Source organism: Mirounga leonina, unplaced genomic scaffold, assembly GCF_011800145.1.
Source record: "Mirounga leonina isolate KUSES-001 unplaced genomic scaffold, KU_Mleo_1.0 Mir_125, whole genome shotgun sequence".
Taxonomy (NCBI): domain Eukaryota; kingdom Metazoa; phylum Chordata; class Mammalia; order Carnivora; family Phocidae; genus Mirounga; species Mirounga leonina.
In genome coordinates, this window is record NW_023270305.1 from 38,394,973 (window position 1) to 38,414,294 (window position 19,322).

Below are 19,322 nucleotides of genomic sequence, written 5' to 3' on the forward strand. Positions count from 1 at the left end.
GCTGACTGGGAAGGTACTTGCAGATAAAGTTTGAAAAGCTGCTTTATGAATTTATAGGAATGGTGAAGGAAAGGGACTTAGAAATGCTGAATCCAAAGCATAGGATTAACTAGATGGATGTCACATGTCACGTCATATGCTGTGAGCACATTTTACAGTGTATTTTTTAAAGTAGTATGTTGGCATAATTATTGTCAGCTATGAATAAAAAAATATATGAGAAAACCTTATAAAAATAATCCACTGACAAAAGTAGAGAAAAGATAGTCAAAATATGCTGGGATTCCCCCCACCCCCCTAAAACCAACAACATAGTTCTTGTCTAAACTCTTCATATTGATAGATTCCTTTGAACCAAGATTTCCTTAAGAATTGCTTTCATACATGGAGGCGTGTGCAAATGGAAATAAAATACCATATATCAGTTGTTCCTCTAAGCTTTTCCATGGGTAATTTTTGTCCTTGAATGAATTACTTTACTTTAAAATGAATTATTTTCATCAAGTAAGATGTTAATTTTACAGTTAAGAAATTAGCTAATTGACCATATTTTTCAATGTCAGTAAGAATGCAGGTTTCTCTTCTCAACCTGATAGGCATAAACTAATTATAAAGAGGGGTGATTAGAGTAAGTTCCAGCTCAGGAAAAGTTAACTCATCTGCTCTTCTTATGAATTTAAAAAATTACTAATGTTTATTTCTTTTCTTTTTGACAAGTTTTTTTCATGGTTCACTGTATGGAAAACTTATTTTTGTTTGTAGAGAAGATGAATTGTGGCTTTAACAGAGTACTTTCATTTCCATAGTACTTTGCTTTCACATGATCTCGTGTGAAGTGATTTCATTAGCTGTGTGCTAAAACAAACTAAATAGAAAAGAAAATTCAAGATGTAAAATAGAGACTTCTCTTTATAAAAAAGAGCATTAAGAATTCACACATAGTATATATATCCATGTTTATTTTTTATTATTATTTTTTTAAAGATTTTATTTATTTGAGAGAGAGAATGAGATAGAGCATGAGAGGGGGGAGGGTCAGAGGACGAAGCAGACTCCCTGCTGAGCAGGGAGCCCGATGCGGGACTCGATCCAGGGACTCCAGGATCATGACCTGAGCCGAAGGCAGTTGCTTAACCAACTGAGCCACGCAGGCGCCCATATATCCATGTTTAAATCTGGAGATTGGTTTTGATTATTAAACTGAAATATTATTATCAGCATCATCGGCATCATTACCAAAAGTATCAGTGACAAAATTATAAATTTTTTCTTAAAAGATTACATTAGCGTGTTCTTCATGTGCATCTGTTTAAATATTGGGAACCTCATCCCATTAGGTAATGTTTAAACTTTAACATAATTAAATTATGTGTATTATAAATTAATTAAAATTTTATTTAAAATTTAAAATGTTTATAATACAGGCTTTTATTTTCATTTTGATTTTCTAAATGAATATTTTTGTACCTTACTTTTTGATAATTGTCTAATTTTAGTTTAGAGCCTCCTTGCCTTACATTATGAAAGCTCATTTCTGTAATCTTCGTATTAAAATCTATAGAGGAGATTACATACCCTCTTCAAATGGTTTACAATTCATAAACTGTCCACATTTAATGATAATTTCATAGATATTGGCAATAAAATAATTTATTAAATTACTAATTAAAAAAGACATAAAACTAAAATCATGTGAACAGTGAGTTCAAGAGAAGATATATTACACATTAATGACAAAGGCCCTTAGGCAAAGTTTTATCAGTTGTGAAAAAATAGTATCACATACCTCATCTACTAATTTTCCTCCCCATTTTCCTTTTTCTTCCTATCTGCTGGCCAATCTATTTCAAGTTGAGTACTATTAGCATTGACATCAACCTAAATATAAACTTGCTTAAAATGTCTTATGCTTTAAATATCTATTCACTTATTTATTGACCTTTCTTACAAACTATTATCACTGCCTGATATAGTTATCTTCCCGTCTTGCCTTGAAGCAGAACACATTTGTTATGCGTGACTAGATATCACATCTAGAAGATTTCAAGTCAATAGGGCCAACAGCCAGATGTTTCCTTTTGCTCTAAGTCATGTTATTTAATGGAAAAATGATATGGTGCTTTTATAATACCAAACAGTGGTCTGTACTGAGGTGATCTTTCCAAATTCACAATAGATTTTCCATTAAATATTATAGTAGTTAATTTTGGATCATGATAGACTTAATCCAGCTAATCTTGGCTTTGCTGTTCCAAGGATGCTACAGTCATGTTTTTTGTCTTTAGCCTTCTGAGTATTTGAGACCGAACAAAACCAAATAAAATAAAACAAAACACGTTTTTGAGGAATCATGTATTAACTCACATAGACAGGAACAATTCCAAATGTCAGTGTTCAACATTTAAGAATAGTGTTAAGTTGGATTATGGGGTAGGGAGAAATGAGGAAAGAAGGGAAGCAGGGGAATCATTAAGTCTAAGTAAAATGCAATTTGGAAGATACCTGAGTATTAGCTCAGCCAATTTGAGAGGTGTCAGAAAAAAAGTATGCCTAGTACAGTATGTGTTTCAACCTCCTCAGGAACAATAGCCCAGTATAGTCTGACTCTAGGAGCCAGCCTGCCTGACCCTGTCAGGTAATTGCTATTTGTTTTTTGTTTTTTGGGTTTTTTTTGAGTAATTTACATGACTCCTCTTTATTTTATTCCTACTCTCTATACGATGCAGGAAAATACTATACCAAACTTGTAAGGAAGAAGTACATTAAGACCTATGAAGTGCTTAAAAATATGCCTACCACTGATAATGATGATGATGATGATGATTTCTTTGAGTCTAGATTAACATCCAGAACTCCAAGGTCTACCATATAATTAGATTATTCTTGCTCAGGCGATCTAAAAATCCAGGTATAACACAGGCACACCAAACACCAAACTTTGGTTGTATTGGAAGTGAAAGAGATAGAGTGTAAGGGAAAAGATAGGAATACAGTACTAGATGGATCACTCAGTATTACTTCTGATGGCTTTATGCATCTGGCCAAAATATAATAAACAAATCTCCCTGATATTTTACGGTGCTACTGAAGCCATTCTATCTCAGATATGTCTTGTACTTACCTGGATTGCTCTAATAACCTTCTGAACTATACTAGTTTTTTTCTATTCTTTCCCACCTAATTCCTTAATATTCCAATGCAACTAATGACTAATAGTTGTGTGGGGTCTTATAGTATTTAAAATGCTTACACATTAATTACCTCACTACATTTAATTTATCTTATTTGGATGAACAACTTGATTGTTCTTAAGTGCAACTTCAACGGAATCAACACCAAACTTTTCCATTATTCCTATATTTATGAAGTTTATTACTATTAAATTTTGTTTTGGTTGTCAAATCCTTTATTAAATTATTTTCCTTTGTAGTTCTGAACTAGCTGAGCATTCCACTGCACCACAATTGATGTTATCAATGATGTCATGAGGGTGGCTGCAATCGACGTTACAGGCCCCACAAATTGGGCAGTCCTCAGGATCTCTTTAATGGTTCCAGAGAGTTTTCTGGCTAAAAATGACTAAATATTGGGGCTGATTTTGACAATCTCATCAAAAGTGGTATTTCCACTGTACTTAATGTTTTTCTGCTTCTTTCTGTCTTTTAATGGTTCATTGAGTGCTTTGATAACCAGGGCAGAGGCAGAAGGTAGCACTTCAATCTGGATTTGTCTGTTCTGAATGGTCAGTTTCACTGTCATCCTCAGACCTTTCCAGTTGCTGTTGCCTTAGCGATATCATCAACAATCTTATTGGAAGATAGACCCAGTGGGTCGATCTTTGGAGCCAGGACAGAGGAAGCACTGATTTCTCCACTGGTGTACCTCAGGTGTTCGACTTTGATCTGCTTGGGGCTGAATTTAGGTGGCCTGGTGGAGGTGTCTGGTGTTCACAGGAACCTGTATTTGGACAACTGAAGACAGTTGCACCTTTGCCTCCTCTGAGCCAAAAGCCAAAAGCTACTATTAAATTTTTTAAAAATAATTTTGACAGTAACTTAAGTTTTCATTGAAAATTTAGGAAATAAAAATATAACTTAAAAAATACCCATAAAGGCATCATTAATCAATTAGTTCTCATTTTTTATTTTCCATCTTCTCATTTCATCCATTTTGAAATTATGTTTTTGCAAGGTGTGAAGCAACTATTTTTGTTAATGGTTAGACAGTTGAAGCAATGCCACTTACTGAATAATCTGACATTTACCACCTATTTTAAAACTTTAACATTATCACAGTCTGCATTTGGATGATTTCCTGGCTCTCTCTTCCTGATATTTTTCTATTTCATAAAATTCACTTTTAGTCTGAGTAACAGAAAGTTCTAATTATTAAAGCTTAATAACATATTTAAATAACTTAAAGAACACGTTCCCCCATAACTCATCTACTTCACAATCTTCCTGGCTGTTCCCCACATAAATATATTTTCATTGTTAAAGAGGGAGCCAGTGAATAGATATGTATATGTATGTGTATGTATATATATGTGTATTAACCTTGATATACATTTAGGTCCATATGTTTCAATTAGTATTTACATATTAGGAAATAAATGGTTTCTTTGTGATTAATTTTAGTTTTTCTTATATAAATATTTAATTCTTTCTAAAATCAAATTTATATAACAAGATCTGTTCCCTTCTAGAATCTGAAGTGTATACTAACAAATTTTCTATTTTTCTGCCTACCCAGCCATCTATCCATCTAATATTGTGTATGTGCAAGGCTATTAATTGCAGCATTATTTGTAAAAGATTGTAGTAGAGTCCTAAGAAGTGTGCATCATGAACAGAACTGGAGAGGAGAATAGCAGCTATGCAGGAGCAAGAAACTCCACCTGGATCTTTCTCTATTCTATCTCCTGCAGAACATGTAGGAGAGCAAAATTTGCCACTGCAAAATGTATCTCTTTGGCAGGTGGATTATTTTAGACTGATTATTTTTAAGAAACAGAAGGCTCAGGCAGAGCGTTTGACCCTTTCTCTAACTGCCTAAAAGTATTTAGATAGAAGACTTGTTTCAGGAAGGGAGTTAACACTATAAATAGCTATAGTTTAATAGGACTAGGTGTGATAGATAGGGAGGAATCTAGCAAGGCCTATTCGATCAAAGTCCTATCTCCCATTATTTTCTGGATGGCTCAGCAAACATTGGCTTACCAAACATTTACTCTTTCCATTCTCCCATGAACTGTTGTCCTTCCCTTTGTAGCCCTAAAGCCCTACCCCCCCTTCTCCTTAGTTCAGAATGACATATATACTTCATTTGCTAATCTGTGTCATGTCAATTTGTTTCTCAGACCAGCCAGAAGAACCTTGAAGGGTAGAGGTTTATCCTCCCCAACAAACAAAAGTTTTAATCTGTGGTGGGAAAGGCAGCAATCACTGCTTTTCTCTCTCTCTTTCCCCTTTTTTAAGGATATAAAACTTTTACTATAAATAAAATTTTAGAAGTGGGTAAGGAGACAGAGTGCAAATGTGCTTAATAATGTCCATCTGGGCAGGTGGGAAAAAAGTGGACCAAAGGAACTACTGGAACGTACTAGGAAACACGTATGGGAGCAGTGAGAAGAGAACAGGGAGGGGAAAGTGGGCAGGAGTAACTGCTGAATCTGGAGCTCTAGATAGAGGCAGGGCAGGAGAACAGAAATGTCCACACTCATTGGCACCCAGGGAGAATGCCTTGTCTAAGGCTTATCCTTAATCAGAATAGCAAAAACCACACTTCACCACCAGGTTAAGAACCCACAGATAAAAAGTAACAGCACAATACAGCCGGGAGAGAGGAGAAGACCTGAGCAAGCATGTAGTTTATTGTGGCACTATTTGTCTACACTACGACAGTCATCAAATTCCTGGAGGGATACCTTTTATGTAGGAGAGGGCTGGTTTAACAGAACAAAACCTGTTCTTTTCTGAGTTTTAGGTCTTTTCTTTGTGCTGTGCCTCAGAGGAATCTCTTTGCATAAGCTTCTTAAATGAATGGGGCTTTTTCTATAATATTTATTTATGGAATTACTTTGACATATAGAAAACTCAATTTTTATATAGTTTGTCTTGATAGTTTAATGTACTGTCTTGATAGTTTAATGATTTGTAAGTTCATTTTCCATGATTTTCTTCAGGATTATTATCAGAGTTTGTATTCTGAAATGCCAATTGAGTAAAACGAGCCTTAACAGTTCATAAAAATTCATAATAAAGTAGAGCTTAGAATTATAATATCTTAATTTGGAAGACAGTTCGCATATATTTATTTTTCTAGTTCTCTTACTAGGGTGGCCAAAGAACATGAGGACAGACATCTACTAATTCACACTCCACAGAGGTAGCATTAGAGTGCTCTGCCAATTACAAAGCACATATATAATGCCTGCCTTGCTCCCCTGCGTTGTCACTTAGTTTTAAAAAATAAAAAGTGTGTACTCAGTCACATGACTGTTTTAAAGTTCAGGCTTTGAACCAGTGTCCTTAGTGTTAATAAGCGAATGAATTCAGCTCTGTTAAATGCTACCAGATGGATGGCCAGTTAGTTGCTGATTTGAGGATTTTTTTTTAAGTTTCTGTGTTTTAACCTGGGGAAAAAATATCTGCTAGCGCAAAATCTCCACAAAGCCACTGCTCTCTGTCACACATTCCATTTGGTGATAGCCTCTGAATACATTAAGATGCATCATTGCAGCTTTAGCTCCCGAGTTTATCATATGTGTCAGTCAGTTACAGCAGAGGGATGTATTCAATTTTTCACACTATTTGAACATGTTTTGAATATTAAAGAACAGACACAAAGAAGGACCACACTATCGGAACTGCTGACAGGGCTTTGGGTCCAGTTAATTGCTGTAAACAGAACGGTTTCTAATGCTCTTTTTAGTTATGTGTTTGTGGCTGCCAGCAGGGTTCACTGGGGCCTTTATAAATTCCTTCTTTATCTCTAACTCCAGTTGATTGACATGTGAACCATGCTGGTGGTGTTTGAAAAAGTGCACTGGATTTCTATAAAGCTATGAATATTTCCTGAACCTTACACAACCAGATCTAAATACTACAATTTCAGCTATAATTCTTTAAGGCCTGGAAATCACTGGGCTGAAAAGCCAGTCAAATATTTCAGTATTGAGTTCATTACTTAAGTCATTGAAAATGCATTCAGCGAGTAGAAGTTTGATGGTAGGGGATGCTTATTGCAACATTTATGAACACACCTTTTAACTACTTCTTTACATTTTTGCTTGCTAAAACATAAAATGGTGTTTCTATTTTGATTTGCATTCTGATTTTTTAGTTAGTAATGTTAAGAAAAATATCCACATAATAGATTTTAAGTTTGTTTTGTAATTGATTATGGTATTAAAACTATAAGTAAGCCAGTTACTGCTGATGTTGAGGAGATACTCTAATTGTGAGTTGCTCTTTTGCTCTTGCTCCCTCTTTCTCTCTGTTTTTTTGTTCGTTTGTTTGTTTGTTCCTCTTTTGTCCTTTACTTCTATGGTAGCTGACGCTAATTAAAAAAGGAAGAAATTTTATTCATGGATAATTCCGTGAAATATTGGAATGATACTATTTATAGGAATAGAACTAAAACTATATTATGCATTTTGACCCAAAATTATCTGTTTGAACAGAGTAGAAATCTCTCATGTGAGAGATAGTAATTAAAACCTTTTTTTCCCCGTTATACAAATCCTTTTTAAATCTTTCAAAAGAGCACTGTGACAGGGTGTAATCCAATGTGGATTGCAAAGGAAAAAAAATAAGTTAGATGTGTGATACCAAAGACTTTATGCTGCAGATTGCACAATTCTGTGGCTAATCTTTTTGAAAAGCAACTTCAAAATACTTCTCAAATGCAGCTGTACCTTTATTTTTTTCCCATTCCTTTGCAGAAGTGTACTTTTTTTTTCTTTGTGGCATTTAATCTTTTTATAAACTGATTTAACATGAAGTGGTTTTAGGTGTTGGAGTGGATGTGGACAACAAAGTTGATGAGTAATTCTGCCCAACAAAAATCAACATTTTCTCTTCTAAAAAAGAACATAGCCGCCTGAGAGATCTCACTTCTTGGCATGGGAATAGTTTGCTTCCTTATAAACAGCACTTTATATTTTCTACATATTATTTGGGGATCCAGGGTTCATTTTGGGTTTTGCTTCTGTCTTTGGGCTGAAAAGAAAATATCAATTCTCAGAACTCAAACTACCTGTCCATATGAAATTAATTTGAAAGTGTAAGGCAGAAAACATAATATGAAGCATCACCTTCCTTAAGGATACAAAGACCTGGTATTAGGCCAGTTTTTCCATGATCACTACATGAATTTAGGTCTCAGATTCACATATGTAAGATAAGGGGTTTAGAGACAATGTCTTAAGGGGCTTTATAAGTCTAAAACTATGTGGTTTTGTTATCCAGCAAAGATGTTACGTGTTATCTTTCTAAATGATATAATTATTTCCATGCATACATAGCAATGTCGGATAATAATGTATGCTTGTTTACCTTCCTGTTCTAATAAAATGACAAGGTTGTTTTTACAGTGTTATTTTATAAAACTATTAATTTTAAAAGCATTCACAACACAGTGAGTGTCCAGTTAACTATAAGACTGTGAAAGAAAAAGTAATGCATGCTAAAACATAAAGGCTCTACTCATGCTTTGGCAAAATCTGCTATGATTTAAAGTCAGACTAAGTGACACTTGATAGCTTTATGAGGTTATCTAACCAAACAAAATGATGTGGTAGCTACATCCTGGTGCTTTTAGAGACAGAATATCAGAGAATTAGCCAAATGCAGAAAAATGGAAAGGAATACAGTTCTGCAAAGAGAAACTTTCTTTTCAAGTGGGTTATATATCCAATTGTTAGGTTATATACATTAAATTTACATATAAACTTTGGAAAAGGCAACTGATTAAAACAAAGAAGAAGAAAGAATAGATAAGATTTGCCCTTATAGCCTTTTGTAAGAACCTCTAGGGACTAATGTGGTAATATATCGTGATTAACTAACATAAAAAAAAAAAAAAAGAACCTCTAGGGAAGTATTCTTGGCCATATAATGGATGCAAGCAAAGAGACAAAGACCAAATAATGCTTTGTATCATTTCATGGTTTTGTCCAACTTTTATTTCACTTTTTCTTTTAAGCTTATTTCAGTAGGCTCTAGCAGAGAGGGGGAAAAGGCCAAGAATAGGGCCTTTTAAATAATGAGAATTCAGGTTTAAACATTATAATGAGATATTTTAAGCTGTGCTTATTTTTCAGTGGAACTAACTGAAAGCAAATCAACTGGATGCCTTCTAAGTTTTAGCAGAAAATTTACTCTGAGAGAATCTATAATCTTGGCCTAAGAATAGTTGTGATAATGCAACCTATACTCTGACCCCCCCAAATTTAAGCCAGTAAGAAGCTTTGGGGTGGAAGCTTTTATTATAGTGTATTGCTTTCAGTTCACGTCATGGAATAAGCCAAGAAGTAAACTGAGTGGAAATTCCATGTACATACGATGATTTATATATATTATGGATAATTATTCAAAAATATTTGAAATGATTTAGAAATGATGATCATTGATTTGGGAAAAAATAAAGTTTTTATTTGTTTCCTCATACACACAGAAATATCTCAGGTGAGTACAAGATCTTGACAGAAGAGTACAAAACACACACATAAAGACACACATATATAAAATAAATCTATAGATATATACATTTATAGGTAAATATATAAATACAGTTATAGATATCTGAATAATATTTTTTGGCTTGGTAAGCAAAAAGAAAAATCATCAAGAAACCATTAAAGAAAAGATTGAGGGATTTGGCCATATGAAAATTAAATCCGTTTTTAGGTGGCAAAGACAATTTGGACATTCTGAAAAATATGACATTCTGAAAAATAAGAAAGAAGACTGGAAATATTTATTTGCAATATGTATCATAGTTTATAGGTTAGAATATAATTATATAAATAGTTCTTTCAAAGCAATAATTAAGGAATCAGCCCCATAGCAAGAAAGGGGCAAAGTTTCTGAACTGTCATTAACTATAGACATGAGTTGGTTAACATAAGTAAAACAAATGACCCATAAAATAAATGAGCACATTAAAGGTATTAAATATCTTAAATAATCTGTACAATTCAAATTAAAAATTTTGTGGAATACCATTAAGATAAGTTAAATTAAAAAATATATAATTGATAATTGGCATGATTATGGGAAAGCACTCATTCCATGCCCAACTATTGGAAGTTTAAACTGGAAGAGCTCTTTTGGATGATTTGATGAACAAATAAAAAATGCATACCATTTGATCTGCCAATTACATTTTTCTATTTATCATAAATACTGGCACCAGAATACAAAATTATGTGTTCAAGGACATCCATTGCTACATTTTATATAATAGAGAAAATTTGGAACAGAGTAATGTCCATTATTAGGGAACATTTTAGACAATATTCTGCTTACTTAAAAGGAAAATGATAGGTCTATTTTTCAAACACGGAAAGGTTTTCAAAACATAATTTCATTTATGTAAAATCAAAATGCAAAAATATGTAAGTATGTGGTACACAGAATATCTAGGAGGATACCTTGTGAAATTGAATAGTGCTCTCTAAGGTATGTCATGCTACTGGTTGGGAAGCTTGTGGATGCAGTTTAACTTTGGGATCTCTAAACGTTGATACTATTCGAACATTTTAACAACAATTATAATATTTTCATAAGTAGTAAAAATAAAAACAATAAACCTCTTCCTTTTGTGGATTTTACTATCAGTGGACTATTACATAGTTTATTTTGAGTTTTAATATGCACTAGCAGGTGTTATGAGGGATATTTGTTTAATGTTTCTATAAATAACTCTAAAACAGTAAATTCACATATAATCTGTTTAGCTGCCTGAGGTAAAGTCTTTATCTCTTCATCATGTTCCTTAAAATAGAATGACTTCGCATGTATGTATTCTGAGGAGCTAAAATTTTGAGAGAACCAAAGATTTCTTAAACTGTGGTACAAATTACATGATTATAGTCCATGAAAAATAAAACATCTGCAGAATAAAATGAATAATGTCTGCAGAATAACACAAATAATGTCTACAGAATAATGCAGATAACAAAATGTCTGTGGGATAGAAAGCTCCATTATTGGAATAGCCAACAGAATATGATACTCTACTCCTATCTCCATAAAACTGGCTGTATGATTAGAAATATTTAACCTTGTCAGATCTCAATTTTCAATCCTCAAATAAAAGGGTAGGCTAGACAACACCTGCATTTAATTTCAGCTTGTGTTTTATATTTGTTAAATTTTGTTTTCTAAAAGCCCAGTTAGAAACTTAGTATTTTCCCCAAAATTGCAATAACATTTCTTTCATGTGTAGCACAAAAAAGAAAAAAAAAAATTCTAGCAAGGGATAAATGAGATAAATACCTAGAAGTGCAAAGGCTGAATCAAAGGGTAAGCATATTTTAAATTTAAATTTTAGTGCCAAATTGTCCTCAAAAAGTATGTGTCCAACTGTAGTGACTTCAACATTATATGATAATAATCTTTCCATCTTTTATATTACTGAACAATATAAGATTTTTTAATTTTAATATTTTATTATTTTTTAAAGATTCTATTTATTTACTTGACACAGAGAGAGAGAAAGAAAGGGAGACAGCGCACAAGCAGGGGAAGCGGCAGGCAGAGGGAGAGGGAGAAGCAGACTCCCCACTGAGCAAGGAGCCCAATGCAGCTTGATCCCAGGACCCTGGGATCATGACCTGAGCAGAATAAAAGTTGAGCAGAGGCTCAACTGAATGAGCCACCCAGGAGCCCCCAGTGTAAGATTTTTAAAAGAAGTTTATGACAATCTGAAAATGCTATGTTTTTTTGTTGTAGTTCTGAAGCCAGATTAAATTGGTTTACATCCTGACTCTGCCACTTATTAACTGTAGTATTTGGCAATTTGAATATTAGTCAAAACCCCTCTTGGCTAGGTTAATTCATGTGTAAAGAGGGAGAAATAGTAGAAACTGGTCCTAAGGTGATTGTGGGAACTGATTATTTATTTATTTTTTAAAGATTTTATTTATTTGTCAGAGAGAGAGAGGACACAAGCAGGGGGAGTGGCAGGCAGAGGGAGAAACAGGCTCCCTGCTGAGCAAGGAGTCCCATGTGGGACTCGATACAAGGACCCTGGCCAAAGGCAGCCGCTGCTCAACCAACTGAGCCACCCAGGCATCCTGGGGACTGATAATTTAAATAAAGAATGTAGATAGGTGTCTGACAAAGAGTAATCGCTCAGTATTTATGGTATTTATTATGATCATCGTTTTTGGCTTCTTGGTTTCTGAGTTTCTTAATATGGCCTTCCACATATTTAAGATTATATATAAATTCACAAAGAAAAATCATTTCTTTGGTACTATAAAATACTTCCTTAAGCCATTTAGAATATATTCTTTAAGGTAGTATAAGGTAAAGTTTCTTCTTTTTTTTCCCAAGAAATTCCCTTATACTACTTGTAGTGTGTTGGATATTCTATCTTTTCCTCATTTATGTCAAATAATATTCCCTACTAATTCTCATAGCTAATGGATCTGTTTTCAGTTTCTATAAATGAAAAAAAAAAAAGCATCATTGTCTTGGGCAAAAATAAGTATTTGTAATTTGAGTCAGTTTATACTTTTAGTCTCAGGTGCTGATGGATAATGCCATTTACACCATAAGTGGAGCTTAAATTAATCCATATAACCACACTGAAATATCAACAGTTGTCTTTATTTCACTGAAAATTTTACTACCATGGTTTCTCATTGGAGGAAAGTTATTATAGGTACAACTACAACTCCAGCATACGCATTTTCAAGGGCAGCAAAAATTTAGACAGTAATCCTAAATAGGTACTAAGAGATTTTAAGTTATATCTTAAGTTTGGGAAATACTTCATACTTTGCTCCCCATTGTCATTAGGTTATATATTAGGGGGGAAAGTGAGTCACTTATTTAAACTTGCCCATCAGGAGTTTTTCCAAATAGATTCAACTAGCCATCTTTAATATCTCATAGGATACTGTTTTCTATGTAGTATAGTTTAGAATTAAGAAATAAGTATCTTTATCTTTTTTTTTTTTTTTTAAGTACCAATTCAAGGAGCCTATCATGAAAAAAGTGTTAACAGGTTTCCTCTCCTTATAAACGAAAGTGCTGAAACCTCTCATACAACCTTTGTGGCAAATAATCACTTCGCCCATATCATCCAGTTTATAACCTGATGGGAACATGAGGGCATTCACTCTTATCTGTTAGGGTGAAAGAAATAAATCTTTCTGAATGGTTTCCAACATTACCTCGCTTAGACAAAGAAATGAGTTTTGATATGTGGTTTTCACTCTGTTCTTTTTGTTTAGATGATCATCTAGAATCATAATGCTATCATCAGGAAGATTCAAGTGCTAACTATATGAATAGTAATGTAGAGAGAGTATTAATAACTCAAGAGCTGTAATGCTTATATTTGAACCTGGAATCTACTTATCTTGAGATATATGATATCAGGAAAATTGCTTAAATTTTATGGGACTCAGTTACCTGATCTAAATAATCAGGAAATAAAAAAATAATCAGGAAATAATATAAGTACACTTATAAGTTTTTGTGTGTAGAGTGAATGAGTTGATATATGTAAATTCCTTTGAAGAGTTTCTGATGCATAATTAAATGTTCAACAGAAAAAGTCACTTGTTGTCTTTTTGTACTAGCAGTTTTTATTTCCTTTTTTTAAAGCCAGTATAATTGTTTATTTTATTCTAGCTTTATATATTATTTGTTAAACGGCTGTATTTCTGTATCCTACCTAAAAATCTGGAGTTTCTTTTGTTTGTATTAAATCAGCAAACTGTGTGGAAGGGACAGAGATTTCCCATATACTCTCCGCCCCAACTCATGCATAGGCTCCCCCATTATCCATATCCTGACCAGATTGATGCATTTGTTAAACCTGATGAACTTATACTGACACATCTTAATCACCCAAAGTCCATAGTTTACATTCGGGTTCACTCTTGGCATTTGAATTCTATGGGTTTAGACTAATGTACAATGGTATATATCCACTTTTAATATTATACATAGTAGTTTCACAGCTCTCAAAATTCTCTGTTCTTTACCTATTTATCCCTCCCTCCCCCTTAAACTCTAGCAACCTTGATCTTTTTACTGTCCTGTAGGTTTTTTTTTTTTTTTTCAGAATGTTATATAGTTAGAATCGTACGGTATGTAACTTTTTCAGATTGGTTTCTTTCACTTAGTAATATGCATTTAAGTTTTCTCTCTGTCTTTTAATGGCTTTATAGCACATTTAAAAAAAAGATTTTTATTTATTTGAGAGAGAGAAAGCATGCAAGAACAAGATGGAGGAGGAGGGGCAGAGGGAGAGAGAGAAGCATACTCCCCACTGAGCAGGGAGCGGGGGCGGGGGGTTGGGGGGATGGGGGCTGGGGAGCAGGGCTCAATCCCAGGACCCTGGGATCATGACCTGCGCTGAAGACAGACACTTAACCGACTAAACCACCCAGGCGCCCCATAGCACATTTCTTTTTAGTCATAGATAATATTCCATCATCTGGATGTACTATAGTTTAACCATTCATATACCAAAGGTTGTTTCCAAGTTTGGGCAATTATGAATAAAGCTGCTATAAATGTACATGTGCAGGTTTTGTGTGGACATAAATTTTCAACTCTTTTGGGTGAACACCAAGGAGTGCAATTGCTGGATCATATGGTAAGAGTATATTTAGTTTTCTAAGACAGTACCAGACTGACTTCCACAGTGGCTGTACCATTTTGTATTCCCACCAACGAGTGAGAATCCTTATTGTTCCACATCTCCACCAGCAGTTGATTGTCAGTGTCCTGGATTTTAGTCATTCTAATAGATACTGTTTCCTTTTTGACTTTGGGAACTTTTTCCCCCAGGAGATAGATTCAGTTTAAATATTTGATTATGCACTTTATGTCTTATTTTAACTAATATGGATATGGAACAGGAAACATAATCTTGAGAACTTTCCCTATGGAAATCCTAGAATTATGAAATTGGGCATTTTATCTCTTCTCTCTCATATCCATTATATTTGAGAAAAAAAAAGGCTTCTATTTGCTTATTCTAAACCATTACTCCTAGAAAAAAAACAGGTGTATATATCTAATTTATTACTTATATTTATTTTAGTACATAAATATATTTATGCACTTCTGTAAATGCACATATATATGCATGCAATGAAGTAATACATATTTACATATATGTAAATATATGTGTATGTGTATGTATACCTTTGTTGCATGTACTATTTATTGCCTATACTATACTTGATTCTCTGTGGTTTATTGTCTTTCAAACTAGCTCTTTCCCACTGCTTCATTTAATATTTTATCCCTGTCTAAACTTATTGCTGAATGTATTTTTCTTGGTGATTCTAATATGTTAAATCATACAGTCATACATATGACCACTTATTTTTTGTCATTTCTAAGAAATATATTTTCTTCTCCAATTCAGCCACCCATTCTTAAGTGACTATGTACTTTTTCATCAATAAAAATGATGATTTCAATCCCAATCATTAGTCTTCAATTCTTATCCCTCCAGTTTTAATACGTTACTGCCACAATTTCTTTACTTATTCATGTAGTAATAAATTATCATAATCTCCACACCCTTTGACTCATATTTGATTAAAACTGTAGCTGAAATCAGAAGCCATATATTTCATTGGCACTTAATGAAAAATGATAAGAAAAGAAGCTGATTATTTATTTTATTTGAGCTTCTCTGTATGTGTATGCTTTTTTCCCCGCTAGATGATGAGCTCCTGGACAACAGGTTCCTTATCATATTCATTGTTATGCCTACTATGTACATAGGTAGGCGCTCTATAAGTGTTTTTGTATTGGAATTGCATACGTAGTTTCCTTAAGAACAAAATGCAGTGGATTTCAAGCATAATGCAATTTTTAAAATAATCTGTCTCCTTGAAGATAATTCATAGACTGTCTATTCAACATCACCACTCAGAATTTTGACCTCTTAAAATTAATTTATCTCAGACCATTTACCACTCTGCCACTCTAGCCACACAATCATTCTCTTTCTCCTGAACTACTACAAGAACTTTATATTTGGTCTTCAGTTTTCAACAACATTCATCTACAAACTATACAAATTATCTAGCACAATCCATTTTAAAACTTAAGATTTCTCCTTATGGCTAGGATTTGGTGAGTTGAGAAAGTATGTCCCTCCTACCTAATAATGATAAGTAATATGCATAAATTATAAAGTGATAAGTCTTTGAGCCCAACAGAGAACTGAGATCATTAAACAACTAGTAGTCGAATATGTAAGGATTGATGAGGAAGCACAAAAAATGAAGATAGGGACAGCACAGGAAGAAGTGGCTGCCGAAAAAGTGAGAAAAAAATGAATTTAGTTTAATGAGTTACTGAAGAACTGGTGCAACTATAGACAAAAGAAAAGCTCTCACTTAATCATGGGCAATTTCTTATGGATAGAGGACAGGGAGAGAGAGCATTTCTCAGTAGTGTAAGAATTGTTGGTATCAGATACCATTGCAGAAAAGACATAAATTCCTGCCACTTTGTGCATTTCGTTTGGACAGAGAAATTCCTTTAAGCTACTTGCAAATCCTGCAAAGTAACAGGGAGGTAAGGATAAGTTATTTGTTTCTGAGGAAAGCATAGGATAAAACAACAACAACAACAACAAAAACAAAACACATGTCATTCATTCATTCATAAGATAATCAGAAAACATTTCTGGGCCTAATAGCATTAGAACCTTCTACTTCTAGTCAGGAGCATGACCTCCCTCCCATGCAAGACCTGCCTGGATCAAGGTAGAATTTGTCAGCCACAGAGAAGAGGATCAGGAATAATGACAAAACCCCATACCTGAGGCCTAGGAGCACATGGCTTTCCTTAAAGCTGAGGCTGGTCCAGGGTAATGGAGATCACCTCCTGGCTTCTACCTGCACATAAGCAAATACCAAGTAGCAACCAACAGTACTTGTCAGGCCCAGAGGGGGTAATAAAAGCTGAGCGATTAGCTAGAGGAAAACCCTGCAATATCTCAGTTCTCATCATAACAACAAGGTTTCATTAGACACATTTTAATATTGTGGTACAAATTAGGTTAACTATAGGAAAAACAAAATTCAGACCCAACTCATCCCCTGATTAGAGTAGCTCAACTGCTATACTAAAAACATGACAGGAGAGGCATGCCCATTTCTGGATGTAACTACTATTTTCCTCAGTTTTAAATATTTCTAAAGGGTAATTTTCTTCAACTCTCATGGGTCAAATAGGAAGTCCATGAAATTTTAAAATATTTTGATTTGAATTAAAACTGAAAAACAACAGATGCAGAAGTATGGGCTATGGATAAAGCAGTGTTTAGAGGGAAATTAATAGCAAACAATAAAATAAAAAAGCAAATAAAAAAGTTTATACTAGCAAATAAAAAAGTCCCAAACCAAAGAAACCTCTGTTCTCTATTCTCTTCTCTATTACCCTCTAAATCTCATGCTAATGCCTCTCTGTGACCAAATACAACTAAAAGTAGGAGGGTGAGAGAGCCTGATTTACAGTCTATAGAGATCATAGAGCTGTTCAGAGAATGTGATCTTCCAGGTAAGCAATGAAAGTGACTTGGATTAGAGAAGTCATGGTAGAAGTTGTAATACGTGGTCAGACTCTGAACGTATTTGGAAGATCCAGTTGATTTGATTAAGGATTGAATGTGGGTATAAGGAGAGCACAGAAATAAATGATGACTGTATGGTTTTATGCATCGGAAACTTAATGAAAACTGGTACCGATTCCAGAAATGGGGGAGCCTGGGGAAGGAATTTGTGGTTAAAGGGGTGCATGTGGAAATGAATAATTTTGTTTTGAACTTTTTAAGTTTACAAAGCCTATTATACATCCAAATCAGAATGAGTAGTTAGGTAGTTGGAAATACTAAGTGGTCTATACAATGTTGAATTCTGCTTCTCTGGTAACGTGTGTTCATGCCAAGAAATTGAGCTATATGTAACAACTTTAATACATCTTTTGTCATGCCCATTCTCTTTCCATTCTCACAAATGATTCCAGATATTTTCTAATATAGTTTTTTCTTAATTTATTTGAGAAACTTTAAGGTATAGTATTTCCTTTGGCTCATCTTTGCATTTTACAGCTAGTACATGTTGAATTCAAAATCCCTTTTAAACAAGAAAATAATGAAAGTACATAAGGAAACTATTCTTTTTCTAGTTTTTGGTTGTGTGTGTGGTTTGGTTTTTTGTTTGTTTGTTTTGAAAGCTTCCTCGGGCAAAGGAGATTTAGCAAGGAGAATTTTTCTATAAGTTTTGGAGGTTTAAGATTATTTGGAATCTCCCGAGTTCTCAGGGATATCACTGTTATTGTTAAGATCCTGATCTTTCACTGTTAATATCGTAGGTTTCTCAAAAAAACACCTTGAAAGATAATGTATTTAACTGCTGTTGTATAACCCCGATTGTGTGAAATCAGTTGCTGAGTTTAATATTTAGTAAAATGCTCTATACAAGTTTAAGCACTAAACCTTGGTGCTTAAAATCCTGTGTTTTATTCCATACCTTGAGGCAAGAATTTCAAGTCTGTGCTTGTCACTTTCTCACTTTCAATGTTGCCATGAACAACCTCCATTCATGTAATAGGAAGGATAATGATCAAGTTTCGTAACAAAAGCCAAAATAGCAGTTCCTGAACAAGATAGAATTATAATGTTCTCTCACAGTGCAGTCCAAATATATGTAGCCCAGGTTGCTATGAATATTTCTCAGTGCAGCTCTGACATCCTAAACCCATGGAGTCCATATTGTGGCCTAAAATCGCTGCTCCATTCACCAAGCCTGTTTTCTAGTCAGTGGAAAGGTTGGCAAAAGAACTTGCCTCTTTGCTTTAATGGCATGATCCAGAAATTTCACAAATACTTTTGCTTAAATCCCATGGGCTAAACCTTAGGCACATGGTCATACCTAGCTGCAGCTAAGCAGGCATAGGTAGTCTTTGGTGACCATATACCAGAAAAATATTGCAGTTCTTATTCTAAAAGAATAAGAGCAAAATGGAAAAGGGCAAGCAAAAACTAGTCTATTGCAACTGACATTACTGGTCTTCTTTAAATTGATGTATCCCCATATTGAC

General features: G+C 34.0%; 1 pseudogene; it reads right to left on the bottom strand.

The window, feature by feature from the left end:
* Positions 1–3,409: 3,409 nt before the first annotated feature.
* On the bottom strand, positions 3,410–18,821 carry LOC118007540 (annotated as a pseudogene).
* Between the last annotated feature and the right edge of the window lie 501 nt (positions 18,822–19,322).